Genomic DNA, 22,098 nt, shown 5'->3' on the forward strand with positions numbered 1-22,098 from the left:
CCGCGTCCTTCAGGTGGTTACACCACTCTAAACTCATCCACGCTGTGGACAATAGTGAGGGAAATCCTAGGATTTACAGCGCCAGTGGGGTCAGGATCATGGGGTGGTCTCGGCAGCTGCCCTGCGCCTATTGCGTCATGACGCGTTTCGGCATTCCACGCCTTCGTCAGATGACGCAATGGCACAGGGAATGCAGAGAAATATGCGTACAGTAACCTAGCGTGACGGTGGCTGCACCGGGTCTAAACTATGCGCACGCTAGTGGCAGCGAATAAGGGTGGGGGATACCTTTAGATATCGCCTTGGCAACTGCCGGCGTTCTCCCCACACACCACAACGGCAGCGGGGGGATAGAGACTGCTGCGTACATCTACCGTGGCCGCGGGAGGACAAAATTATAAAAATAACATTGCTATAAATACGCCGCAAGCAGTGGGAGGCGGTATTGATCCTACTTATACAAAATACATGGCCTGCGCTGCTACAGTGCAGGATTCCCACGCCATTGCTGGCAGTTTACACATAAATTATTACATATAAATAAATAAACGATAAGCAACAATAAAAATAGAAAAATAAAAACAAGTTTGTGAACACTTGTTCATATAACAAAGATTTAAACCCATACATTGTGTTGGAAAAGAGTCTCCTGCAGTAGGGTCTGTATGATAAAAACCTAATAAATGTAATAAATGTAGGATTCATATAAAACGGTGGACCAACCACCATGAAATGCATCCTTACATACAGGGCCGGGCCGAGGCATAGGCTGGAGAGGCTCCAGCCTCAGGGCGCAGTGTAGGAGGGGGCGCACAATTCATTCAGCTGTCATTCCTAATTGTGTATGAAGCAGAAAGAAATAAGAAAAGGGGATACATAGCAGTGACTGCAAGCCAGATAACTAGATATTAAGGTGTTGGGGAGGATGTGGGCCCTGTGGCCCTCTTAGTCTAATAGCAATCTGTGTGTGACAGCTGAGGTGGGAGGGATGGAGGGGCGCACTTTGGTGTCTTAGCCTTGGGTGCTGGAGGACCTTGTCCCTGCTCTGCTTACATACACCAAAATAAAAAACCTGAATAAAATCGGAAGGCTATGAGTCTCTAATTAGATAAAAAAAACTATTAAAGCTGGGTTTATTTTAAGTTAATATTGGAAATGGGGGCTGGGGGTGTTTTTGAGCACCTCACCGAAAAAACGGTGGAGAGAGGAACCCAACCAACTCATATAGATTACCGTCAACGTCTATACCAAGGCCACCAAAAAAACCAAAGCAGATGAAAGAGAAGAAGGGGGAGGCCTGCTCTACACCCAGTGAACAACAGGGGCACCAGACAGTGGAACAGATGGAGAACAGGAAATCCTTAACAACCACCGAAAGATGCCCCTTTATACATACCACCAAGAATCTATAAAGGAAGAAGGACAAGCATAGCTCTAAAGATAGGGCCAGGAGCCGGAGCCAGGCGTAGTGTGTATGGCCCGGGCATGATGGGGTAGCCGTCTCCCCTGGCAAGGATGGGGTTAAACGAAGGGGCGTGGGTGGGCTGGCTTGGGCGGTAGCCAGAGCGGACGGGGTTAGCAGGGAAAGGGGCGGGCCGCTAGTGCGGGGAGGAGTGCAAGTTCCCGGGCTAAGTAGGAAGTAAGGGGGCGGGCACTTTCACTGCACAGCGGCGCCATGGCGGAATCTGGAGCTGGGTCGTCCGCTATCCCCCCGACCGTTATGGAGGACGTGGAGCTGCTGGTGGCCAGGATCCGGGCGGAGGCGGAATCGAGAGGCCCGTCCTGGGTGCATGTGCAGCTGGCGGCCATGGGGACGAGCGCTCCAGCGGAGGTCGGGTCGGCCGTTGAGCCAGCCGCGGCGGCGGCACCCAGCGCTCCATGTGGGCAGTCAGGTGAGCGGCGTGTGTCCAGGCCGCCGGAGCGGCTCAGCCCTGAGCCCCCAAGAGGACCTCGCCGTCGTTCGGGGAGCCCCCCTAGGGACCCTCCGCCTCCCCCCGCAAAGCGCTTGTCTAAAACACGGGGGGTTGTCGGGAGGAATCCCACACAGCAGCAGAGGTCGTCAGGAGAGGGCACATCCAGTGCAGCCGGATCATCACAGCAGTTGCCAGGAGGTGATGCGGCCCTTAGTCCCCGCGCAGCGCGGCAGACTAAGCGGGCCCGACAAAAAGATTCACATTCCACGGGTGCCGCCCCTCCCCCCGCGGCGGCGACCCATCATGCTCGTGGTGGGAGCAAGAGCTCCACGGAGAAGAACAAGTCCAGAGGGTCGGGCAAGCAGAAGGGCCGGTCAGACGGTGCTCCACGAGGACAGCAGACACGACAAAGTCAGCAGAGCGGGGGCCACATGGCTGGAGGCGGCCTTGCTCACCAGGCTGATTCGACATCTGAGGAGGACGACAACACAGCAGGTGGATCTGGCGTGACGGCTGGCGGGGACATGCGTCCAGAGCAGCCACGCGAGGCCAATTTAGCTGCTGTTAATGCTCTAGCCTCTTTGTTATTGGGAATTTGTGGGGGTAGACAAGGTGGGGCGGGTAGTTTCGCAGCGGCGGTGGGGCCGCAGGTGCCGCAGGTACAGTCGGCTCTTCCGGTGGCAGCGGGGTTGCCCGTGTCACCAGTGGGGGCGTGGGCATCTTCGCCTTCGCCGGCAGTTGCCTACACGGGTTTGGTGCCTTTGGCGTTGATGCCGCCTTAGGCACCAGGTGCAGCCACGCAAGGGGTGGTTCAGGTGGCTCCTCCGAGTGCACCTGTGCTGAGCGGTGTTCAGTCGGAGGTGGCGGTACAAACTGAAGGGTCGGGAGGTGAGCAGTCAGTAACTAGTGGGGCAGGTCAGGTGCGTTTGGCGGATGCATCTCACGCGGAGTTGTACGTTTGCTTCAATGGCCTTCTTGGTTCCCATTTGAAGCAGGAAGTAAAGAAACGGATCTGGAAGGGCGAGTATATAGAGATATTCTCGCTCCTTCAGTTGGAGAAATTTAATCTGGATAAAGGGAAGCCCGATGAGAAGAAGAGGGAGGAGGAAAGACGGTATAGGCTGATACCTCGCACTTTCCAGAATTGGTTTCAGGCTTTCTCAATACTGGCAAGTGTGACTGGAGAGAAGCAGCCCGAGCATTGCTCGGCTCTATTTGGGTACATGGATTCAATCGGGGAGGCGTATCGGTCGTATGGCGGGAATGCATGGTTGCGGTACGACGAACAGTTCCGGCAGACGAAAGCTGTGCGGTCGGAGGTTCGTTGGGACCACAAGGATATTACCTTGTGGATGCGATTGATGATTCCGTCTAGGGCCCCTCCGTCCTTTCCAGCGACAGCCGGCGGATCAGCCCCCGCTGCTCAGTCGGCTCCCCGAGGAAAAGGGATTTGTTGGCAATACAACGACGGTTCCTGTCGTTTCGGGCAATCTTGCCGTTTTAAGCATGAGTGCTCCGGTTGCGGAGGCTCCCATGCGGCTTCCAACTGCTACAAACAGCGAAGGTCAAAATCGGGCGATTCTGGGCGTAAAAGGGACGACGCCGGTGAAAGGGGCAGAGATGGCGCCCTTTCTAAGCAGGTATCCTGAACGGGAAGCTGCTGGATTTTTGAAGGCGGGATTTGAGGAGGGTTTCCGGATCCCAAGCAGTTGTTCGTTGCGGTCGGAACCCCCTTTTAGGAATTTAAAATCTGCTAATGAGCTCCCGGGAGTCGTGGACGCCAAAATAGCTAAAGAAGTTGCGGCGGGTCGTTTGGCGGGTCCGTTTCGTTCTCGCCCGTTGGTTGATTTAATTGTATCACCGCTCGGTGTGGTACCTAAGAAAGAACCTGGGTCTTTCCGCTTAATCCATCACCTGCCTTTCCCTCGCGGGTTTTCTGTAAACGATGGGTTGTCAGAGGACAATACATCAGTGGTGTATACTTCTTTCGACGCGGCGTTGACTTGGGTTAGGCGGTTGGGGCGGGGAGCGTTTTTGGCCAAAACTGATATTGAATCAGCTTTTAGGTTATTGCCGGTTCACCCTTCTAGTTTTTATCTGTTGGGTTGTTTTTGGAGGAGGGAGTTTTTTGTAGATAGATGCTTGCCGATGGGGTGTTCTATTTCCTGCGCCTATTTTGAGAGGTTCAGCACCTTTCTGGAGTGGGTGGTGAAGGATATGTCGAATGTCCAATCAGTTATACACTATCTCGATGATTTTTTGTTTATGGGCACGGCGGATTCTCCAGACTGTGCTTATGCGTTAGCTACCATGCGGCATGTCTGCGAGTGTTTTGGGGTGCCACTTGCGGAGGATAAGACAGAGGGTCCCGTTACTTCGTTGAAATTTTTGGGTATTACCATAGACACTGTGGCTATGGAATGCAGTCTGCCAGACGACAAGGTGGAGAACCTGAGGGAATCTATTTTGTCGGCCATCAAGGGGAAGAAAATGACCCTGAGGGAAGTTCAGTCTCTCTTGGGCAAGTTAAATTTTGCCTGCCGAATTATGCCCATGGGGCGCATATTTTGCAGGCGTCTGGCAATGGTTACCGCAGGGGTATCAGCGCCACATCACCGCCTTCGGCTGACCGCGGATCTGAAAGCGGATTTGCGGGTGTGGTTGATTTTCTTAGCAGAATTCAATTGCAAGTCTCTCTGGATGCAGGAGGTGGTTAGTAATGCGGAATTGGAGTTGTTTACGGACGCGGCGGGCTCTTTGGGTTTTGGTGCCTTTTTTGCAGGGCATTGGTGCGCGGTTCCGTGGGACGAGTCCTGGGTGGAGGCGGGTTTTACTTCCAACCTGGTGTTGTTGGAGTTATTCCCCATAGTGGTGGCAGTCCGGATTTGGGGTCCACAGTTGGCCAACAGGCGGGTCAGGATCCATTGTGATAATATGGGGGTGGTCGGGGCGATCAACAGCTGTTCGGCGTCCTCTCCCCCGGTTATAAGCTTGATGCGACAATTGGTTTTGGACTGTTTGCGTTTTAATATTTATTTGTTTGCTGTGCATATACCTGGGGTCGACAATGTCATTGCTGACGCGCTTTCTCGATTCCAGTGGGACAGATTCCGGGCGGCGGCTCCCACGGCGGAAGAGCGTGGGGTTCCTTGCCCATCCACGATGTGGAGGATTCCTTTCGGGTCGTGTCCTGTATGATCGGGAGATCATTGTCGGGGTCATCATTAGCAGCGTACACGGTGGTGTGGAACTCGTGGGACGCTTTGATGACGCAAGTAGGAGGTTGTGTTTCGGACGAGGAGCGGTTATGCTTGCTGTTGTATTTCCTGGGGTCGAATTTCGCAGATGGTATTTCAGCTTCTGCAGTGGCAAAAAAGTTATCCGCATTGGCCTTTTGGTTTAAAGTCAGGGGGCTGGTAGATGTCACAAAAGATTTTCGTGTTAGGCAGGCCCTTAGAGGATACCGGGTGGGAGCGGTTCGCAGGGAGTCCAGGCGCCCGGTTACTTTTGAGCTGCTAGGCAGGCTGGCAGCGGCGCTGCCTGGTTTGTGCTCTTCGAGTTACGAGTGTGGCCTATTCAAGGCCGCATTTGTGTTGGCCTTCTTCGGGGCCTTTAGAATAGGCGAATTGGTAAGCCGCAACAAAGCGGGAGTGGGTGGCATCCTCGCGGAACACGTCACGGTTTCTGGCGATACGGTTATTATTTACTTACCTCGTTCAAAGACTGACCAGGCGGGCAAGGGAAGAGCCATTACCCTTTTTCAAATTGGGGGGTCATTGTGCCCTTATTTTAATGTGCAGTGGTTGGTGGCAGCCCGCCCACCACGCTCGCCGGTTTTTCTAGTTCACCTGGATGGTACTCCTTTGTCCAGGTTCCAGTTCGTTTCAATATTTCGTAAGTGCGTAGGTCTCCTTGGGCTCCCTTGCAGCGAGTTTGCCTCCCACTCTTTTCGAATTGGGGCGGCTACGGAGGCGTCACGCTGGGGTTTGAGTGAGGGGGTGATCAAGCAGATTGGTAGTTGGGAATCGTTACGTTATAAGTCCTATATCAGACCTCATTTAGTGTAAGTTTCGGGGGGGTTGGGGATAATTGGGGCAATTGCTGTCAGTTTTGTTCTCTTGTTGCAGGTCCGCCGGTTGTCGTTTGGATTGTGGGGCACTCCTATGTTAGCAGGGGTGCCAGGAGGGCGGATGTTAGGCCCGAAGGTCGCCAGCTTGGTTTCCCTAGGGAACAGGTGCGTATCCGCTGGATAGGTTTCCCTGGGTTGGTTTGGCCTAACCTGTTGCCGGAGCTGCATAAGCTGGCACGATTGGACAGAGCCCCTGACATCCTCATACTGCATGCCGGGGGGAATGATTTAGCTGCTAGATCGACCAGAATCATCATCAAAGAAATAAAATTTGATTTTTTGCGGGTTCGGTCTCTGTTCCCGGAAACGATCGTAGTGTGGTCGGATATGGTGGCGCGGGAGTATTGGAGGTTAGCAAATTCGGTCCACAAAGTCAACAAGGCGAGGATAAAGCTTAATAAGGAAGTAGCGAGGTTTTTTATTCGGAATGGGGGATTGGCCATCAGGCACTTGGAATTGGAAGAGGACATTGGACTGTTTCTACGTCGGGATGGTGTGCACCTGAACGATGTTGGGATGGACTTGTGGGCCCTGGGTATTGAGGATGGTATACAAAGAGCTCTGAGGTTGGGGGCCTCAAGGGCATAAGGGGTCATGCCCTTTCGTAGTGGAGGGGTAAAAAGGGGCTCCGGAGGTCGGTTTCTGGTGGTAGATTTGTCGCGGGACAAATCCGGTGGCTTGAAGTGAACAACGAGAGAGACGACTTCGGGGCATGCAGCTGTCCCCGAGCCGAGTTGTGCGGCTGGGGGCCGGTACAAGGCTGCATGTCACACGGGTGTTTTCGTATCCTGCATTCGGTACCTCCGGACCCCTGTACCCCAGCTCTTTGTGTATCCTGTTTTGGTTATTGTTATCTATGATTGTTTTGGATGGTTGTTAATTGGCTAAATAAAGATGGGGCTGCTATGGCCTTAAATTAATCCAATGCCAGGTAGTCCGTGTGCATTCATTTATTAGGTTAAGTGTGGTAAGTGGGATGGTTGCGGGGTGGATGGGGGGTAAGGGGAGGTAGGCTCTACCATTATCAAGATAGGGCCAGGAGCCGGAGCCAGGCGTAGTGTGTATGGCCCGGGCATGATGGGGTAGCCGTCTCCCCTGGCAAGGATGGGGTTAAACGAAGGGGCGTGGGTGGGCTGGCTTGGGCGGTAGCCAGAGCGGACAGGGTTAGCAGGGAAAGGGGCGGGCCGCTAGTGCGGGGAGGAGTGCAAGTTCCCGGGCTAAGTAGGAAGTAAGGGGGCGGGCACTTTCACTGCACAGCGGCGCCATGGCGGAATCTCCCTCCCTCCCTCCCTCCCTTGTTTCTGTTTTGTGTTTGTGTGTATTTTTGTTTGTCATTGCAGCCGGAGGGGTAAAAAGGGGCTCCGGAGGTCGGTTTCTGGTGGTAGATTTGTCGCGGGACAAATCCGGTGGCTTGAAGTGAACAACGAGAGAGACGACTTCGGGGCATGCAGCTGTCCCCGAGCCGAGTTGTGCGGCTGGGGGCCGGTACAAGGCTGCATGTCACACGGGTGTTTTCGTATCCTGCATTCGGTACCTCCGGACCCCTGTACCCCAGCTCTTTGTGTATCCTGTTTTGGTTATTGTTATCTATGATTGTTTTGGATGGTTGTTAATTGGCTAAATAAAGATGGGGCTGCTATGGCCTTAAATTAATCCAATGCCAGGTAGTCCGTGTGCATTCATTTATTAGGTTAAGTGTGGTAAGTGGGATGGTTGCGGGGTGGATGGGGGGTAAGGGGAGGTAGGCTCTACCATTATCATGAACCATTCCTATGCTAACAAGTAACCAGCCCCGGGAGGGTTCTATGGATATGAAGGTCAAGAACCAAACAATTTTTGGTTGCAACATCACTATTAGCTCCATGCTTGTTCAGGATCCATGGCTTTGGCTACAAAGCAACACATGCATAATCTGTAATACAACTTTTTCCCTCTTCTGCTTTCATAATTTTATAGGGAACGCTACGCAACTCCCCAGTGTGAACGTAGCCTAAGCAGGATCACCATGATGAAAGAAAGTCGCCTCGCATGTTTTCACTGTGATGCAACACATACAGTGCTGCTTACAGTCCATAGATGTATGCTTACAAGACACAGAACATTTATTATCACTTTTCTCCTGGCTGACTCAAAGTGCCAGAGCTGCAGCCACTAGGGCGTCCTCTATAGGCAGTAGCAGTGTTAGGGAGTCTTGCCCAGGATCTCCTTACTGAATAGATGGTGGCTTATTGAACAGAAAGAGCAAAGATTCAAACCGTGGTTTCCTGTGTCAGAGGCAGAGCCCTTAAAGGACAGCTGAAGTTGGAAGAACATGGAGGCTTCCATATTTATTTCCTTTTACACAATACTGTCATGTCCCATGACTTTGTGATTTATTTATATTGATCTGTGTTGACACTCTGCTGCCCCCTACTGTCCATTATCTTTGTTTGTTAATGCAGAGATTTATTGTACTGTATAATTTTCCCCTTCTCAGCTCCTGTAGTTAGACTTGTGATGCTTAACTCCTCCCACTCTGCTGTGAGGAGCCATTTTATGCCAGTACATGATTGTATGCAGAAGTCTCTCTGTACCTGGTCAAAGTATCGTCTTTTACCTATTGAATTGTTCACTTACAAGATCTGGAGTGTGAAGAATAAACACTTAGACCTTTCTTCGTGTCAATTTGATCGAGTTAAGCTGTCTGATGAGACTGTAAAGGAGTGAGTCATACTATTACAGGTCAGTCACACACACAGAGTAAGCTGCCTCAGTAATATCTACACTCACTGCCAGCATAGCCGAGTCAGAACAGTAAAAGACGGCTTGCCATTACAGAAGAAACTGTCTCACAGAGCTGTAAGCCAGTTACAGCTCCAGCAGCATACAGTCAGGAACTAACAGTGTCAGCCCAAATCATCAGTGTGTGTGTGAAGAGGACAGCTGCATCTCTGACACAGCTCACCTACCTCACACAGCTACAGGCCTTTCCCCTCTGCTCTGCCATAGCTGTCTGTCACCATGTCTCAAGAGGACTCTACAGAGGGTGAGGCACAACTCCAGTCAGTGCAAGAGGAAAGCACAGATCCAAGTCTGCAGTCTAGTGACACAGGAAAGAGGCTCACTAAGCCAACTTGGAAGGTGAAAGAAAATCTAGAAAGTTCTAGACAAAGTCTCTCATCAAAAGTTACAACTTCATGGGAAGAAGTGCTGACTCACTCTAATTCAGTATCTCAGTTCACAAATGATGTGTCATCTCTAGAATCAGCTCTAGGACTGCTATCTAAAGCATTTCAACAGTACAAAGATGTAAGTGAAAATTACATTATGATTCTGCAAAGACTAAATGCAGAAGATGCATTAAATGAACTAAGAAGTTTTCAAATCCTGAATTCTGAAAGAGAAAGCCTAGTATTACAAATCCAGTCTAAAGCAGAGGCCAAAATCAAAGCACAATCTCACACATCTGTTTCCAGCAAGCAGTCAAATCGATCAAAATCACGATCATCGAAATCACGATCATCAAAGTATTCAAGTATCAGCGAGCAATTTATAAAGGCACGTGCAGATTCAGAAGCCCTTAAAATACAGTCTGCCTTTGCACAAAGAAAAGCAGAAATGGAAATTGATGCAGCTCGCAAAAAGGCAGAAATAGCAATCCTGGAACAACAATGTGCGCACGCCACAGCAATGGCAAGGCTGAAGGTTCTAGAGCAAGCTGCCAAAGAGTGCGATGAGGTTAATACAATTTTAAGCGAAATTCAAGAGGAGGATGCCCTTAAACTAACAAGAGACTATGTTCTGAACCATCAAAGTGAACCGTCGGTTGGTTTAGATGTGCCTCGCAATACAAACATTCTTCAAGACCAACGGAAGATTGATTCTTCTGCCCCACCTCATACCGAAGATCACAACAGTACATTACCTACTTGCCATCCTGATCCTTCCTCATATGCCACAGTGAACCAAGGCCCTTGGCCTCAGCAAGCTCAGCACTTAAATGCTCATGTGCAATCTTATTTGACAGCAAGTCAAGTACCTGCCAACCCAGCAGTCCCATACTCACATGCAACTAGGCCTATGGACTTTAAACCAGCTCCTGAGCTGAATGCCTATGCAGTCCCTTACATCCCAGCATCTGTTCGCCACAACACCACAAATAATGCATTCAATGCCACTCAGCCTGCAAACTCATTCCCAAAGTCAGAGAGAACAGATATGTCAGAGTTTGCTAGGTTTATGATTCGCCGGGAGCTTACCAAGACAAGCCTGACAAAGTTTGATGATCTGCCGGAGAATTATAGAGCCTGGAAGTATGCCTTCAAAGGTGCAATTAGTGACCTTGGCATCACTGCAGCTGAAGAGCTAGACCTTCTCATCCGGTGGCTAGGCCCACAATCTTCAGAACGTGTAAAGAGACTCAGATCAGTTCACCTCTGTAATCCTACAGGAGGCCTCAAAGCTGCTTGGGACCGACTAGAGCAGAGCTTTGGCAGCCCTGAGGTTATAGAAAATGCCTTGCTCGAACGTTTGAAGAACTTTCCAAACATATCCAGCAAAGACAGCCTGAGATTTCAGGAGCTCAGCGACCTCCTTCTAGAACTTCAGCTGGCTAAGCAAGACACTCACCTACCAGGCCTCAGTTACCTGGACACATCTCAGGGAGTGAACCCCATTGTCTCCAAGCTGCCTTACAATATTCAAGAGAAGTGGTCTGGATTAGGGTCAAGGTACAAAAGACAGTATCAAGTCTCCTTTCCTCCTTTTTCTTACTTCTGTGAGTTCATCAGAGACATTGCAGAGATCAAGAACGATCCAAGCTTCTCCTACTGTCAACCCAATTCCCCTGGTCCACCTCCTGCTAAATCTGACAGCTCTCACCCCGACTATACAAGCTGTAAATATCCAGTATCAGTAAAGAAGACTGATGTCCTCCCCACACCTTCAACTACTCCAGTTGAAAGCAATCTGGGTGACAAGATTGAAGACCCTAATTGCCTATGTCCTATTCACAAGGCACCACATGCCCTCAAAAAGTGTATTGGCTTCAGAAAGAAACCACTTCAAGAACGCAAGGAGCTTCTTAAAAGATTTGGAGTGTGTTTCAGATGTTGTGCTTCTACTGAGCACCTTGCCAAGGACTGCAAAATTTCCATTAAGTGCAAAGACTGTGGCTGTGAAGATCATGTACAAGCACTCCATCCATCTCAGCTCAATCTTACACAGCCTGCAGATTCTTCCACAGTGACAGCGCATGGCGGGGAGAGTGCCAGTCAAACAGGACCTCACACATCAGTATCATCTTCATGCACAGAGGTCTGCGGTGATAATCTCCATGCCAAGTCCTGTGCGAAGATATGTTTAGTCAATGTATACCCCAGCGACCAACCAGAAAAGACTCTAAGAGTATACGCTATTCTCGATGATCAGAGTAATCAATCGCTAGCTAAGTCAGAACTCTTTGATCATTTCAAGCTAAAGGGAGAACTTTATCCTTATACCCTAGGAACCTGTAGTGGTATTACAGAGGTCTCTGGAAGAAGAACCAGTGGACTGATGGTATCTTCTCTTCAGGGCAATCTAGAGCTTCCCTTACCAACACTCATGGAGTGTCACCAGATTCCATTTAATAGAGAAGAAATTCCTACTCCTGAAGCGGTTCTTCATCATCCCCATTTAAGGCCTATAGCCAGTGAAATACCAGCCCTTGACAAAAACGCAAAGATCTTGCTCTTGCTCGGCAGAGACATCCTCAAGGTGCACAAGGTGCGCCAGCAAATAAATGGTCCAGATGATGCTCCATTTGCCCAGCGCCTTGACTTAGGGTGGGTTGTCATAGGAAATGTTTGCATAGACAACATGAAAGGGCATACCAATGCTTCCTCATTCAAGACCTGCATCTTGCCAAATGGTCGCAATACTTCTCTTGAGCCATGCCCACACCATTACCAGGAAAAGGAAAGGCTGAGCTGCAGCAAGTGGCAGCATGACCAACAGAGTAACGTGAACACCTTTCTGTCCTGGGATGACACCCTTGGATCAACAGTGATTCATTCAACAAGTGAAGACAGTAAACAAATACCTTCAAGGGAACATAGACAAGCTCTCAGTCTCATGGTCAGTATATTTGCTCAAGATGATTCAAACATCCAGAAATTAATGGAAATCTTCCTACCTGAAGACCAAGCAATTAACTTGCAAGACCGAGATCATAGCTCTGATATTCCTCCTACACAGCGCAGCCTTTGTGATATCAATCTTGATGCCTTCAAGTTTTAGGTGCTATCTTATGAAAAACCCTTCTCCAAGTGGGCACTGCTGTCTGTAGTGAACACCAACTATGACCCTCTCGAGTTCATAACCCCTGTCACCACTCAAGGAAAGATACTGTTTGGACAATTCATTGTAGAAAATATAGACCGGGACACTTCATTACCCAATTGGAAACAACTATCAGAGACATGGAAGAAATCTCTGGAGGCATTACAGCAACTCCAGGTCCCCTTCTGTTATGCTATCAGCTCCCTAACAGCTCTTACCAGAAGGGAAATCCACATCTCACCTAATGCATTGATTGAAATCATAGCAGCAGTGGTCTACTTCAGGAACTCAGGAGCCTACAATATTTCCTACGGCTCAGAGCGAAGCTCATCCCAACCAGTTACAGAATTGGCGCCTCCTTTGCCAAGGGAAGAAATCACATAAAGGAACTTTGTCTCCTCATCACGGCGGGGAGCTTAATGCCACAGGCGGGGAGCTTAATGCCACAGACTATGTCATGACTTTCCTTGAACACCTTTATACTTTTCCACTTGGATTACAATGGAGTGGTGGAAGTTTGGCCATGTGCGGCTTCCCCAGCCCGAAGATGGGTTTCTTCAAAGTATTTGTTGACTATTGGCCTCAAGTTTTCGCTGTAGACTTTATAGTTGGTGCTGTTTACCATTGCATTGTGTTATGTTTCTTGTTTTTCAGATCACCAGACCCATGGATTGAACAGTTATTCCAAGAACTTTAGTGTAATAATACTTTGTGTATTGTGAAATCTAAAAGATTTCAGGCGGGGAGTGTCATGTCCCATGACTTTGTGATTTATTTATATTGATCTGTGTTGACACTCTGCTGCCCCCTACTGTCCATTATCTTTGTTTGTTAATGCAGAGATTTATTGTACTGTATAATTTTCCCCTTCTCAGCTCCTGTAGTTAGACTTGTGATGCTTAACTCCTCCCACTCTGCTGTGAGGAGCCATTTTATGCCAGTACATGATTGTATGCAGAAGTCTCTCTGTACCTGGTCAAAGTATCGTCTTTTACCTATTGAATTGTTCACTTACAAGATCTGGAGTGTGAAGAATAAACACTTAGACCTTTCTTCGTGTCAATTTGATCGAGTTAAGCTGTCTGATGAGACTGTAAAGGAGTGAAACATACTATTACAGGTCAGTCACACACACAGAGTAAGCTGCCTCAGTAATATCTACACTCACTGCCAGCATAGCCGAGTCAGAACAAATACCAGTTGCCTGGCAGCCCTGCTGATCTATTTGGCTGCAGTAGTGTCTGAATAACACCAGAAACAAGCATGCAGCTAATCTTGTCAGATCAACAATAATATCAGAAACACCTGATTTGCATATGCTTGTTCATGGTCTATGGCTAAAAGCATTAGAGGCAGAGGATCAGCAGGACAGCCAGGCAACTGGTATTGCTTAAAAGGAAATAAATATGGCGGCTTCCATATCCCTCTCGCTGCAGTTGTCCTTTAACCACTTCACTATCCAGCCACTTGCTCTGCACCCAGAACCACACATGTTGTCCTATAACCTATTGCATGCAGTGTTACCCCCAATGCGATCTGTCGTACTGCACCACAAACTTTTAAGCGTAAAAGCACCATTGAAATATAATTGAATCGTGTGCGCCACAGTGCAACGGACATGGGGTCTGAGGCACGAAAGGCCAGTAAATGTGCTGTGCGTTACCATAGCAACACACACATTACCCTAGTAATGCATGTGGCGCTAATGGTTTTAGGGCTACTGCTCCCCTGCTGCTAGTACTGGTAAATTTTCCGTGCGTTACCTGTCCGCGGCACACTTAACCACCTTTTATGCATCGGCCCATAGTGGGAAAAGAGCATCTTAACGTGTCAGTTAGATTTTATATAGCTGCTACTATTTTTTTTGTATCTAACGAAAAGTGCCAATGAGCGAACAAAATTGAAAAATGTGTGGCCAGCATTAGAGGTAATTATGTTTGAGAGTTATTTTTCATTTTTTTGTTTGTATAATTGTTATAAATCAGCCTCCAATGTAATTTTTTCCTGGCAGACAAAAAAATAATTGATTTCAGCTGCCGGGACTGATAGGCGACAGCACATTTGATGCACAGCAAAGTCTAGGGGGTTACAGTACTGGCTTTTTTTTACCCTATACCCAATTCCCAAAAATTAGAATGTGACAACGTTCATTATTGTCATGCATTCATATAGTGGTGAAGACATTTTTCTGCAACACTTTACAGAATATATTGATCACTCTATCCTGGCAGACCAATAAACGACAAACAACTGCATGTTCTCCCTAATATGGGTGCTGCTAGCTTCAGGGTTGGGTCTAGCTACAATGGGGCCGAGGGCAAAAGTAACCCGGGGACCCCTGACCTCCCCAGATGTGCTCCTAACAACCCACACACACAGAATACCCAAGCAGCTTGGGGTGTCCCAAAACCTTAAAGGGGTTCTTTCGCGAAAAAAGTAGGCAGTTAAAAAATGTGACAGATGACAGGTTTTGGGCCAGTCCATCTTTTTAAGGGGGATTCTCATGGCTTTCTTTGTTTTCAACAGCATTTCCTGAACAACAGTTGCAAAATTTAACTGACATAATAGTGTGCAAGTGAGTAGGGAGGCCGGCTGGTATCTTGCTATTTTGGCAGTTAAACTGCTGTTCAGGAAATGCTGTTGAAAACAAAGAAAGCCCTGAGAATCCCCCTTAAAGGGAAGGTTCAGGGAGGGTGGGTAAAAAAATCAAAATCAATTTCCACTTACCTGGGGCTTCCTCCAGCCCGTGGCAGGCAGGAGGTGCCCTCGCCGCCGCTCCGCAGGCTCCCGGTGGTCTCCGGTGGCGCGCCCGACCTGGCCAGGCCGGCTGCCAGGTCGGGCTCTTCTGCGCTCCAAGTCCTGGTACTTCTGCGTCCCACGCCGGCGCTCTGACGTCATCGGACGTCCTCCGGGCTCTACTGCGCATGCGCAGTAGTTCTGCGCATGCGCAATAGAGCCCGGAGGACGTCCGATGACGTCAGAGCGCCGGCGTGGGACGCAGAAGTACCAGGACTTGGAGCGCAGAAGAGCCCGACCTGGCAGCCGGCCTGGCCAGGTCGGGCGCGCCACCGGAGACCACCGGGAGCCTGCGGAGTGGCGGCGAGGGCACCTCCTGCCTGCCACGGGCTGGAGGAAGCCCCAGGTAAGTGGAAATTAATTTTGATTTTTTACCCACCCTCCCTGAACCTTCCCTTTAAAAAGATGGACTGGCCCAAAACCTGTCATCTGTCACATTTTCTAACTGCCTACTTTTTTCGCGAAAGAACCCCTTTAAGGCTGCTTTCGCAGTAAGACGTTACAGGCGCACGTTAGAGCAGCCTGTAACGCTGCCCACCGCACAGCAATGAAAACTAAATGGGCTGTTCACAGTGCCCACGTTGCGTTACATTGTAACGCTGCACATCAACTTAAAGTGCTGCATGCTGTACGCTATACGTGCCTAAGCCGCGTTAGACTGTTTGCACATGCTCAGTAATGTTGGAGGAGGAGGTCTCCCCTCCTCCTCCGCGGCCAGCCACATGGCTAATTAATATTCACTGCACTGTGACGTGCAGTGTTTACTTTCCAGGAGCGGCCGCTCTGTGTGGCGATTGGCTGGCGGGATCACGTGATGCGGATCACGTGGTCTCCGCATCCCAGAGCACAAAAAAGGCGCACCAAGAGCTGCATAACGCAGCTCTAGGTAGCATCCTGCTCCAACACCACCAGGCGTTGCGTTAGGGGCACGTTATGCGACCTATAACGTCCCCTAAAACGCAATGTCCTGGTGGGAAAGCAGTCTAAAGGGGAACTGAAGAGAGAGGTATATAGAGGCTGCCATGTTTATTTCCTTTTAACCTTCCTGGCGGTAACCCCGAACGTAGATCGGGGTAAGCCGCGCAGGAGGTTTTCTCAGGCCTTGCTGGGCCGATTTGAGTAATTTTTTTTTTGCTGAACGCAGCTAGCACTTTGCTAGCTGCGTCAGCACTTCGATCGCCGCCACCCCGCGCTCGATCGCCGCTATCCGCGTCGCAACACAGCCCCCCCCCCTAGACCCCTGCGCTGCCTGGCCTATCAGCGCCAGGCAGCGGCAAGGGGTGGATCGGGACTCCCTTAGACGTCACGACGTCCATGACGTCGGTGACGTCATCCCGCCCCGTCGCCATGGCGACGGGGGAAGCCCTCCAGGAAATCCCGTTCTTTGAACGGGATTTCCTGATCCCCTATCGGCGGGGCTGGGGGGATGCCGCTGAGCTATCATGTAGCAAGCCCTAGGCTCGCTACATGATTTAAAAAAATAAAAAAACCAGCTGCGCTGCCCCCTGGCGGTTTTTAATATACCGCCAGGAGGGTTAAGCAATACCAGTTGCCTGGCAGCCCTGCTGATCCTCTGCCTCTAATACTATTAGCCATAGACCCTGAACAAGCATGCAGCAGATCAGGTGTTTCAGACTTTAAAGTCAGATCTGACAAGACTAGCTGCATGCTTGTTTCTGGTGTTATTCAGATATTACTGCAGAGAAATAGACCAGCAGGGCTGCCAGGCAACTGGTATTGATTAAAAGGAAATATGGCAGCCTCCGTATACCTCTTACTTCAGTTCCCCTTTAACAGTGGGTCTTTAACCATTGTCATAATCTGGCTGTCAGTTGGAATGAGTTTAGCATTGCTTGACCAACCACATGTATGCAGTAGAAGGATAGTTGCAGTTGATGACAGCAATGAAACTTCTGCATGCAAAGTCTATAGTGAGGTACTATCTTCAGTCGGATGCATGTGTATGGCTGTACGGCGGTTTTCACACTAATGATCATTGAGTGGCCAAGGAAGGAAGCAGTGGTATTTGGCAACTTAATAGCCGTCTCTTCACCTCAGAGAGCCGCAGGGACAGACAATGCTTTGCAGTTAGGATGGCAGTAAAATGCCTGCAGTATATCGTCCTTGTAACTGTCCACATAAACTCAACCTAAATGTTCCTCTGAAAAGCTCACAAACAAATGTCCCTTTCATGGTTACAGCCTAATCTTGCTACCGCAGTCTAGGCCCAGCTTGGGGGAAGCCAGTTAAAGGAAAACTGAAGCGAGAGGGACATGGAAGCTGACATCTTTATTTTCTTTTAACCAGTGGTGTAGCAATAGGGGTTGCAGAGGTAGCGACCGCATCGGGGCCCTTGGGCCAGAGGGGCCCTGAACGGCCCTCCCACAACTACAGTATTAGCTCTCTATTGGTCCTGTGCTCATAATAATCACTTCTATAGATACTTTGAATAGTGGTAATCCTTAACAAACTCTTCCCCATCCCCTTCTTGTACCTTTGACACTGTAGTTGCTATTGGCAGGTTTTGATGCACCGTATCAATTGTTACGTATAGAGTGCTAGGGGGGCCCCATTGTAAAACTTGCATCGGGGCCCACTGCTCCTTAGCTACGCCACTGCTTTTAACCACTTGCCGAACGCGTCACGTGGACACGACAACAGGCCCAGGACCACCTAACGCCGATCGGCATAATGTCCTTGGAGCGTAGTTTGCAGGAGATCGCGTGTGCATCACTGCTTGGATGGCAGTCTTCCAGGAGACTGTTAGACGGCGAAACCACCATCTATTTACTAGGTACAGAGCTGCGATCTAAGGCGGCGCTGTAGAGGGGACAGCCGTGTCCCTTGGCTGTCCTCTCCAGAGTCACAAAAGCGTATCACAGCCGATCGCGCTGATAGCCTGATGGGGGAAGGGAGGGAGGGGGATAAAAAAAAAAGTAAATTTATTTAAAAATAAATAAGAAAAATATTTGTTACAAAAAAAAAAAAAAGCATTGGGGGAGCGATCAGACCCCACCAGCAGAAAGCTCTGTTGGTGGGGAGAAAAGGGGGGGGAGAGTTCACTTGTATGCTGAGTTGTGCGGCCCTGCAGCGAGGCCTTAAAGCTGCAGTGGCCAATTTAGTGAAAAAACAATACCAGTTGCCTGGCTATCTTGCTTATCTTCTGCCTCTAAATACTTTTAGCCACAGCCCCTCAACAAGCATGCGGCAGATCAGGTGTTTCGGACATTATTGTTAGATTGTTAGATCTGACAAGATTAGCTGCATGCTTGTTTCAGGTGTGTGATTCAGCCACTACTGCAGCCAAATAGATCAGCAGGGCTGCCAGGCATCTGGTATCGTTTATAAGGAAATAAATATGGCAGCCTCTATATACTTCTCACTTCAGTTGTCCTTTGAGGTACCAGTATGGTTTTGGGTATGGGTCAAAAAGCTGGAATGTCTGTAGGAAACCCATGGAAACACTGTGAGAAGTTACAAACTCCATGCAGATAGTGTCCTGCTAGGAAGCTATCCTAGGAGTCTGCTCCACTTAGCCACCCATAAATATGTCCTTATTTTATGGTGAGCAGAGCCACATCATCCACAAGACAATTCTAAGCAGTTGCCAGGGGCCTGGAGAGAGTCTAGGGGCCTGGTGGATGCGCACCTATTATTTAGCCGTCGGGAGATTTTGGTGCAGGGGAAAGCTGATAAATGTCTCACCCTGCTGCACAAGTCCCAGCGGCGTTAATTACTATTCCCTCCAGGCCGGCATGGATAGTGGGGGAAAGATGTAATTTGGCTCCCAGCTATTGCTGGCGGTTGAATTACGGTGTTCTTGTAGTGATTTGTGCTCCGTCTTCTGATTACTCACTGAGTGCTGCTGTAGCCGTAATTCCTATACGTATGGTGGCACCGGCTGAGCCCAAATCTCCTGCGCTGTTTTTACAGTGCTCGCTGGTGGATGCTAGCCCCACCAAATCTATCTATATATATAATAGGCTAAGTGCCTCAACCTTCGAGCAAGAAGAAGAATCTATATATAATAGGCTAAGTGCCTCAACCTTCGAGCAAGAAGAAGAAGTACTTTGCATGAGAAAATTTATGCGCGCTCAAACACCAAGTTTAAGGCTTCTTTTCCACGGACTGTTGAGCTGTGTGCTCAGCAAGCAGTTACCAGGCAGCAGTGAGCAGTTATCATGCAGCAGTGAGCAGTTATCATGCAGCAACAAGCAGTTACCAGGCAGCAGTGAGCAGATACCAGGCAGCAACAAGCTGTTACCAGGCAGCAGCAAGCTGTTACCAGGCAGCAGTAAGCAGTTACCAGGCAGCAGTAAGCAGTTACCAGGCAGCAGTAAGCAGTTACCAGGCAGCAGTAAGCAGTTACCAGGCAGCAGTAAGCAGTTACCAGGCAGCAGTAAGCAGTTACCAGGCAGCAGTGAGCAGATACCAGACAGCAGCAAGCAGTTACCAGGCAGCAGCAAGCAGTTACCAGGCAGCAGCAAGCTGTTACCAGGCAGCAGTAAGCAGTTGTAAGAGTTTAAGAGGCATTTTACTGCCTATCAACTGTCCGTGGAAAAGAGGCCTACCCTAGCAAGTCTGGCTTTGCAAATCTGGCCTAATTGGCTATTCATGAGGCAATGCTCATGCAAATTTGCTTTTGCATGCCAAACTAGGCAGAGTCAAAAAACCAATACCACAAAGCGGTCGACCTGCTACATGCCAGTGATGAGCGAAAATGCTAAAAATTATTTCGACAAATTTTTACCAAATTTTCATCTAATTTCGTTTTGACAGGCAAATTTTCCATCTAATTTTTTTTGCGTTAATTTTCGCCTAATGCCAGTCATTTTTGCGTTACTTGCGTATTATTGCGGACATTTTCCGCATAAGGGCATTAGCGTCCGCATTCAGAGCAGTTTCTTGCGCATTATTGCGGACATTTTTCCGTATAAACGTCCGCATAAACTGAATTTCCATGCGGATTATTGTGGACATTTTTCCGCATAAGGGCATAAGCATCCACCAACAATGAATTTTCGATGCTGGTCGAAAATGCAAATATTTCTGAAGATTTTTGTGAAAATTCGCCAAAAACGAAAACGGGATTTTTAATGCGAAAATGACTTAGGCGAAAATTCGCAAGCAACACTGCTACATGCTACATTAGCACTATCTAGGAGCGCCACGGGGAGGATTCCCAATGCCCCCTTTTTATACAACCGGGGGGACCGCGGGGTCCCAGGCTCTCTTGCTGCCTGGGAACCACAGCGGTACCCCGGAGGGGGAGGCTAGGTGGCGCAGGCACCCTCCCCCCCCAAGCGTGGCCAGCGAGAGCCGTCCGCACCCACCTCCCAATATTAAATACAGGCACTTACCTTAATGTCCATTGCGTTCTGCTACATGCGCATTAACTTGGGGGCACCACATGAGAAAGGAGTGAAGCATGGGTCACCCCGAGCTTTAGAGCTCAGGGCTGGCTCACATACAACACACCGGGGGGGGGGGTTGAAGGACAAGCGCAGACAACTAACTCCAGGGCTCACACTACCAGAGCAAGCCATCCACCACCTGCCTTCAAAGGATACAAACAGCGGGGGATGCCGCTGTGGTTCCCAGGCAGTGAGAGAGCCTGGGACCCCGTGGTTCCCCCTGGTTGTATAAAAAGGGGGTATTGGGAAGCCTCCCCGTGGCGCTCCTGGATAGTGCTAATGTAGCAGTGGGTACTTATCCGTTAGCCGGGCGCATCCGGCAGGTGGCGACAAAACTCCACCAGAGTTACAGCTTTCCCTACTATCCATGTCGGCCTGGAGGGGGAATAGTAATTAGCGCCACCTGCCGGATGCACCCGGCTAACGGATAAGTACCTAGCAGTGTTCCTTGCGAATTTTCGTCTAAGTCATTTTCGCATCGAAAATCCCGTTTTCGTTTTTGGCGAATTTTCACGAATATCTTCAGAAATATTTGCATTTTCGACCAGCATCGAAAATGCATTGTATAGTTTTTTTACCCTGCATAGTTTGGCATGCGAAAGCAAATGCATATTTGCATGAGCATTGCCTCATGAATAGCCAATTAGGCCAGATTTGGAAAGCCAGACTTGCTAGGGTTAAACTTGGTGTTTGAGCACGCATACATTTTCTAATGGAAAGCCTAAAGGTGGGTACACACATCAGATAAATGTCTTTGGAAAATGAAAGATCACAGACCAATGTTACCCCCTTCCATGTAGTATGAGAGCCATACCTACACAGTCTATTCTATTGAGCTGAACTCCCCATCAGATAAAATTTTTTGCATTTTTTGCAAGATGCTACACACAAAGATGCTGTACACATGCAACAGATCAGTATCTGCAAAAGATCTGTTCCTGCAAAAAAATCAGTTTCTGCAAAATGTATTCATAGTCTATGATATCTGCAGATCTCATGCTGAGCATACACGGTATGTTTTCTACCATGTAATCGAGTCGCTGATGGCTCGATTGATAATTTCCCACGTGTCCGATAACCCGCTGGATCGATTCTGCGCTCGATACCGGTGGGCAGGACAAAAGAAGAAACGAGGGGAAAATAAGAAAGCGCTCGCGGGGACGAGCGGGAATCGATCCGGGCGCCCGCGGGGACGAGCGGGAATCGAGCCAGCGGCTCGATTACACAGTAGAAAACCTACCATGTATGCCCAGCATAATACACACCTTGTTTGACGGACATTCATCTGCAGATCAGACAATCATCTGCAGATCCAAAAATCCATCCTGGTTGATCTGATCTGCAGATGATTCTCCGTTAAACAAGGTGTGTATGAGATCTGCAGATATAGACTATGGACTTGATTCACAAAAGAGTGCTAATTGTTAGCACGGCTGTTTTCGCGCAAATTTTCGGATTGCGCGCAATCGTGTTTCGCACGAATTTTCGCATGAAACAATAACGTTTTCGAGCGCAAACGCTAATTTTTGCATGAAATCGATATAGT

The sequence above is a fragment of the Hyperolius riggenbachi genome, chromosome 9 (assembly GCF_040937935.1).
Source record: "Hyperolius riggenbachi isolate aHypRig1 chromosome 9, aHypRig1.pri, whole genome shotgun sequence".
Classification (NCBI taxonomy): Eukaryota; Metazoa; Chordata; class Amphibia; order Anura; family Hyperoliidae; genus Hyperolius; species Hyperolius riggenbachi.